General features: G+C 38.9%; 2 protein-coding genes across 2 annotated transcripts in view; one reads left to right on the forward strand and one right to left on the reverse strand.

Moving 5' to 3' along the window:
* The window catches only part of LOC107680187 (gastrula zinc finger protein XlCGF57.1-like), a 964523-nt gene that overhangs the window by 197755 nt on the left and 759375 nt on the right, over positions 1–7393 (reverse strand). The gene's annotated exons all lie outside the window — the stretch shown is intronic.
* LOC107680189 (gastrula zinc finger protein XlCGF26.1-like) overlaps positions 2865–7393 on the forward strand; it is a 27681-nt gene continuing 23152 nt past the window's right edge. Inside the window, exon 1 of the mRNA XM_016475976.1 lies at positions 2865–2901. The gene's annotated coding sequence lies outside the window, so the exon portion shown is untranslated. The remainder of the gene's footprint in view (positions 2902–7393) is intronic.

Raw genomic sequence — 7393 nt, forward strand, 5'->3', positions numbered from 1 at the left:
AAACACATTTCATTACACCAAATACACAAAATAATGTTCTTTTTAGCAACATCATATGACCCCTTTAAGATAAAGAAAACAAAGATTACAGAGGCAATTATTTAGGGGGAGCATGAGACCCTGCTCTGCCAGCCAAAGTTCCACAGTCTTGCCCTCATAACTGCTGCAAAAGGATTTGCCACCATACCGTGAGTGTTTGGCTGAAGCCTCTGTCGGACCTTCTCGCGTTGTTCCTGCTCTCTTTTCGAAATGACAGGAGGCCATCTCTGTTTTCTGGGCATAATCAAATGCACAATGACACTGCCCTCTGAAGAAAACTGACTCTGAAATCAAACTGGCTGACATCTCAAATTGTGGGGCCACAACACTTATACTCAGGCAGGTGCACAAGGGGCCACACAGGGGCCAACAGAGAAGATTGTTCTGCATCCTTTGCGCTGTAATTATTCAGATGTTCTCTACAGTGAGAGTGAACCATTACTGTAGCCTTAGCCTATCCACCTTTATCTTCCCTGTAAATTCTGTGGGTCTAGCTTCCGGTCTCATCCGCGTCCAGCTATTTTTAGCTGTACAAAACATTATTTATTATGTTTATATATATATATTATATTTTGCTGCTTGTTATTGACAATTGGTGTGTCTTATCATATTATTTTAATGTATTATCTTATTATGAACACACTCACTACCATCTACACAAACACTTACATATATTATTATGCAAATAAACTCCACACATACTGATGCATCTTTTCATTTTTTGTCCAAATTCACATGACTCTGCACAAGTGATGCGTGTTAAAATCGTGGGTTTATTACGTAATCTAGATTACATGGAATAAATTGCTACCCAGCACTGCGTATAATCTCATCCTAAAATAGGGTTCTTTAGAAATGCATCAAGTTTTCTGCACATGTGAGGTTTCAGGCAATGGGATATAAGACCTGAACAAGAAGCAGCTCCCAAGGAGAGTAAAGAAAGAGGGATTATCAAGGTTTCATGAAACTGGCAAAATAATGACTACTGACAAAAATCACACTTGTGTAACAAATGTTTTTTTTTTTTTAACAAATTAACCAGAACAATAACAATAAAAAGCATAAGAACAATAATTATATATATTTTGTAATTAATTAACATGTTGTAGAGGTTATAAATCTTAAATGCAAGAAAAGAAAAGTTAAAGGGATAGTTCACCCAAAAATGAAAATGTGATGTTTATCTGCTTACCCCCAGGGCATCCAAGATGTAGGTGACTTTGTTTCTTCAGTAGAACACATATGATGATTTTTAACTCCAACCGTTGCAGTCTATCAGTCGTATAATGCATGGCAATGGTAACAAAATCTATGAGAGTAAAAAAAACATGCACAGACAAATCCAAATTAAACCCTGCGGCTCGTGATGACACATTGATGTCCTAAGACACGAAACGATAGTTTTAAGTCGGTTTGAGCAATCCGGATAAGCGCAAGTAAGTACCATTTTGATTAGCCGTCGTACCTACAATGTGTGCACAATGAGTGACGTATATGCGCGAGAGATCACTTCCAGCGCTTGCGTAAACTACGCCAGAGCGCGTACACACCTCACGCACCGGATGCCGTGCGCGCGCCCAAAGACAGTTGGACATAGTGGTGTATTAGAGGTAAAATATGATATAAATACTGTTCGGTTTCTCGCACAAACCGATCGTTTCGTGTCTTAGGACATCAATGTGTCGTCACGAGCCGCAGGGTTTAATTTGGATTTGTCTGTGCATGTTTTTTTTACTCTCATAGATTTTGTTACCATTGCCATGCATTATACGACTGATAGACTGCAACAGTTGGAGTTAAAAATCATCAAATGTGTTCTACTGAAGAAACAAAGTCACCTACATCTTGGATGCCCTGGGGGTAAGCAGATAAACATCAAATGTTCACTTTTGGGTGAACTATCCCTTTAAATAAATAAATAAAAAACAATAAAGTAACAAAGCAACAAAAAGCAAAACATTTTAAGTTTGGGTTCCATAAATGACTAGCAGCAGCAGTACTGTTTAATCGACCACTCTCACATATCCCTCTTTTTAATTAATTGTATTTTGCATGTTTGTTTCATATTCGCTGTTTCAGGCACAAAGGTTGTGTTGTAGTGGCCTCCGCTGTCACAAAAACAAACAAACGTTCATCTTCTTTGTGTGGTGTCGAGCATGAAAAGTGACGCACAATCTTTGGTCATCTGGGCTGCGTTTCCCAAAAGCATCATAAGCCTAATTCGTCTTTTTTCAGTTTATATATCTGTGATGTTTTCTTCAGTAGAACAGATGTTTTTGCTGCTGCACAGAATAATCAGTTCATTAAACAATGTTGAATCAGTGCAAAATAATCGAATGTAAGATTTAGACATATTTCAGCAGTGTAATTCACATAATTCACCACAGGAGGCTATCATTTTAAATGCATATTGAAATATAAGAATAAATATCAACTTGACAGAATGTTGATGGAAGGCAATCTTTAAGTTTCATATTCTTCTGCACACGATAAATAATAACATTGAAACATATGCTACTTAATGATTGTTGTTGTTTTTGTTTGTGTCTGTTGCCCTAATAAAGGTTTCATTTGGTTGACAAACATTTTATATTTAGTGATAAACTAATACTTTTCTGTGGTTCATTCTAAAAATGCATCAAACTACTATATTTATACACTTCTTCTGACCCTGGTATAAATAGTTTTGCCTTTCAGACAGAATCTCACACAGGCTTATATCTTCCATCGGTAGTTATTTTCAGAACACCACTGGAAAATATATTTGAATACTTTGCCACATATAAAAAAGTTATTTAGGACTTTTATTTTGTTCTGATGGTGTGACGTCATAAAACCGCGCTGTGATTCGACTGAAGAAAGGTTTGTGTTTTTAGCCATTTAAAGTAAAGTGTTTAAATCGATGCAACCCGTTCGAGCAATTTCATCGTTTTTTAAAAAGTGATGTAAAATTAATTATTGTTTAATGTAAAACTGCAGTGCTTCATCTAACATTCATGAGCGTTATTTATGGGATTAAACGCATCCACACATCAGTAACAGAAAAGTGCGCCTCACTTTGCTTCCTTTATCGTGTATCAGTTTACCATAAACACGAATTGATGAGCAAGTGATGGAGAAACTGAGCTTTTAGAAACTCGGAGTCAATTGAATCAATTGCTTCGCGAACCGATTCAGTTATTCGAATCTCTTGAATCACCGCGCGCTGACGCTCCGCACAATGTAAACACAACCAAAACATAAACGTGATGATAACTCTGACAAACCTGTATTACTAGTGCACTAACAAAAATCTGATATAATACATGCTATCTACGAATACCAACTATATAAATCATAAATACCTAAATATGAACTTTCTAGATCATTTGTGATAGTTTATTATTGTTCTAATTTTTTGTGGCTAATCGGCTCATTTAAGGCCATTAACTCCTACTTTGACTGACTCCCTTATCAGTGCGCTGACTACTGAACTAGGGAGCTGATTGAGACATTTAGTTTGCATGTATTTTTTACTTCTGTTAATTATTCTCATCTTAAATGTCACTCAGAAAAACTGGTGAAGTAACTGTTATAAAGATGGCGTTCATTAAGGAGGAGATTGAAGACGTGAAGATTGAAGAAGTGTTCAGTCTGAAACAAGAAGATACTGAGGAGCGAACAGGTTGGTTTTCATTCTCAAAGATGAACTCAGTCATGTGATCCTTATCTAGCTATCCTAGATGTATATGACTTTCGTCTTTCAGACGAATACAATCAGAGTTATATTAAGAAACATTCTGGCTCTTCCAGGCTTTATAATGGCAGTGAATGGCTGTTGAGATTCAGTAGTCCAATAGAAGTCCAAATAACTGTGTCCATCACGAGCGGCAACCTCCCGCTCTCTCTCGTGAAGCCAACACGGAAGTGACTTAATCTGTAATTCATCAACTGGCCGCTAGAGGCTGGCTGCAAAAGGGAGTCAATCCCATAGACTCCCCATGTTAAAATGCCCAACTTTACAGCAGAAAAAAACATGTTTACAGCCTGGTTCAAAAACTGATTTTGGTCTATATAGCTAATTTTGTCCTTCATGACAACTGTGAGGGTGGTGAATTTTTTTATAACTCAACCGTTTAAATTATATTAAGCCTTAAAGTTCTGCATAATTAAGGGCGTGGCCACTTGAGTGACAGGTGGATTGCCGCTGCTGTCACCACCGTCGAGCTAGGTGGGCGTGGTTTCAACAACCTGCTCCCGCCTCTTTGCCCATTTTCGATTATCCGGGAGTGACGCGCGGTGACGCGCTGCAAAGATGGCGATGGCTGGCTCCGCCCACTTTAGGCTTCAAAAACGCTCGTCGGAAACCTACGGGTGACGTCACGGACACTACATCCATGTTTTTATACAGTCTATGGTCCATCCATCATAAAAAAGTACTATACACAGCTCCAGGGTTAATAAACGCCTTCTGAAGCAAATCGATGCATTGTATAAGAAAAATATGGTACAAGTTAGGTCCTTGTACGGGAAATAAACCCCAGAATAACAGACATAAAACATTTCACTCGATTAAACAGACCCTAAGGTCATTGTGTTCCTGTCAAGCTAAAGTAAAGCACTACAACAGGTCCAAGTCTTCCCATTTTTTTTCCAGTAACAACTGAGAAATGTGTCCAAATGTCAGATCTGCCTCGTTTTGATTTTATATAGTCTTATATAGTCTTCTCAGCTTCATTTGTTTACTCCAGTGGTTCGCAAACTTTTAAGCCAGCGACCCCTAATGTAAGATCGACAAGAACTCGCGACCCCCACTACCAAAGCATACACAAACAATAAACAAAACGACTTCTTTTAAGCCGTTCACAATATTTTAAAGGGTTCCTATTATGCTCTTTTATAAAGTCTTGATTTTGTTTTGGGGGTGTACTAGAACATGCTCTCATGCTTGGTGGTTCGAAAAACGCATTATTTTTCACATAATTTACATTATTAAAATACCTTTCTCCCCAGTCTGCCACAAACGGCTCGATTAGTTCCGGGTTTGATGAAGGTCCGCCTTCCGAAAAACAAAATGTGTTGTGATTGGTTAGCGGTCCCAGTGCGTTGTAAAAGTGAAAAAGCATAATAGGACCCCTTTAAAGAGCGCGTTAGTCATATGCACCTATAGGCGGGTCCACAACGCACGAACACTTATTACACACACAGGGACGCACAGCAGCACACAAACATGCCAAATATTAAAAATGAAAGAATTACAATGTAAAATGTTATTATTGTGTAAGCTACATAATAAAAATGCCTACATGTCATAATGGATAGTCACTGCATGTATCAGAATTAGGCTCGAGCAGCTCCGTTTCCTCTCTGGAGACACGTTCAGTCTTTGCGCTTGCAAATTCCGCCGTGTAAATAGCAAATCCGCCATGGCACGAGCGCAACTGGCTCTTAAAGGGAATGGGAGATGAGACTCTGATTGGTTTATTGTACGTTATAGACCATATAGACCAATATCTTTAAAAATAAGAAAATATTTACTTGTAATATTGAAAATTTTTTATTAAAATCACAAAAAAAATTCCACTTAATTTTTTTAACCCTCTCGCGGACCCCTCGAGAACCACTGGTTTACTCCATCGTTCTTGTTAAATCCCGGGACATGCAAATGTAAATCTACCTGCTCCCATGAGATTTGTGTTGAGAACCACAGGATCCCAGTCCCAAAGCAGTCCCCTATTGTTTTGTTTTGTTTTATGAGAGGCTTGATGACTGCCAGCTTAAAAAATTTGGGATGTATCCTAAAGAAAACAAACCGTTAACAATATTTACAAAATGTTCTGCGATTACAGTTTACAGTAACTTTGTGGAAATAGGATCTAGTATACACGTGGTTATGTTTGATGCTTTACGTGTGTAAATGTTTGAATGTCTGTTGCTTTGTGCTATTAAACTGGGGTTAAATTGTATATGTTTCTTTCCGCTTTAGACCTGATGACACTGAAAGAGGAGAGTCAAGATCTCAATGATATGGAAGAAGAATATCAATATGAGAAACCTCATCAGTTCATGACTGGAGAAAAAGATTTTAGTGACTCAAAGACTGAAAAGACGTCCTCACAAAACAAAGGAACTAGAAACATTAAACCTTTCACTTGCCATCAGTGTGGAAGAGGTTTCAGTCACAAACAAACCCTTAACAGGCACATGAAAATTCACACCGGAGTGAAGCCTTTCGCCTGCCAACAGTGTGAAAAGAGATTCTCTGACAGAAGAAACCTTGACGGCCACATGAGTGTTCACACTGGAGAGAGACCTTTCACCTGCTCTCAGTGTGGAAAGAGTTTTACACAGAAAAAAATCCTTAATGCCCACATGAGTATTCACACTGGACGGTGCCTGTACACCTGCAAACTGTGTGGGAAGAGTTTCTCACAAAAAGGTCATCTTAAGGATCACATGAGAGTTCACACTGGAGAAAAGCCATTCACATGCTCTCAGTGTGGAAAGAGTTTTACTCACAAAAAAAGCCTTAATGTCCACATGCAATATCATACTGTCAGATTTGAAGAAAACCTTAACCATTACATTACGATTCACAAAAGAGAGGGGGCTTTTATATGTCATCAGTGTAGAAGGAAATTCAAAGACAGAAAATGCCTTAAGAATCATGTAAAAACTCACGCTGGAGAGAAGCCTTTCATGTGCGATCACTGTGGAAAGACTTGCGCAAACAAAGCGTACCTTGAGAATCACGTAAGAGTTCACACTGGAGAGAAGCAGTAACATGCTTAAATGATCTAACATTACATTTACAATAGCTAACAATAATGTATTTATGGTAAGCAACAGGAATTCATGACACGGTATATAACGATATATATCCTATATGTACATATTATGACATGAAATACATCAAATTTGTTTTATACCTGTGACCACACGCTGCGGTGTCGTCGTGCAGCTGGAGGTTATTGGTGATGGTGTTGGCAGTCGTGGTGGAGACGTTGCTATCACTGGCTGGGAAGAGTCGTCGTCGTTGCATGGAGAAAGTGCAAGTGAATCGATCGTGGACAATGAGTCTGAAACGCAAAGTGACGGGGGCCGGTTGGTCCGCACAGACTTTTAAACAGGTAAGTGAAACACCATCTGGGCCTGAAACTTTCCTAGATTTCTGCTTCCTGAAGACCCGGTTCACATCCTCTACACAGACCTTAAGCACAGGTTGAATGGTGGGAGAGGGAGGGAGCCAGAGGGTTTGCAGGGGGGTAGGTGGATGTGTGAAGTGCAGATTAGAGCATGTGTTGGGTGTGAGTCTGGACTTTTCAAATTGGCATTAAAACACATTCAGATCATCAGCCAGTTGTTGATTCTCCGA

This window comes from Sinocyclocheilus anshuiensis, unplaced genomic scaffold (assembly GCF_001515605.1).
Source record: "Sinocyclocheilus anshuiensis isolate Anshui unplaced genomic scaffold, SAMN03320099.WGS_v1.1 scaffold492, whole genome shotgun sequence".
Taxonomy (NCBI): domain Eukaryota; kingdom Metazoa; phylum Chordata; class Actinopteri; order Cypriniformes; family Cyprinidae; genus Sinocyclocheilus; species Sinocyclocheilus anshuiensis.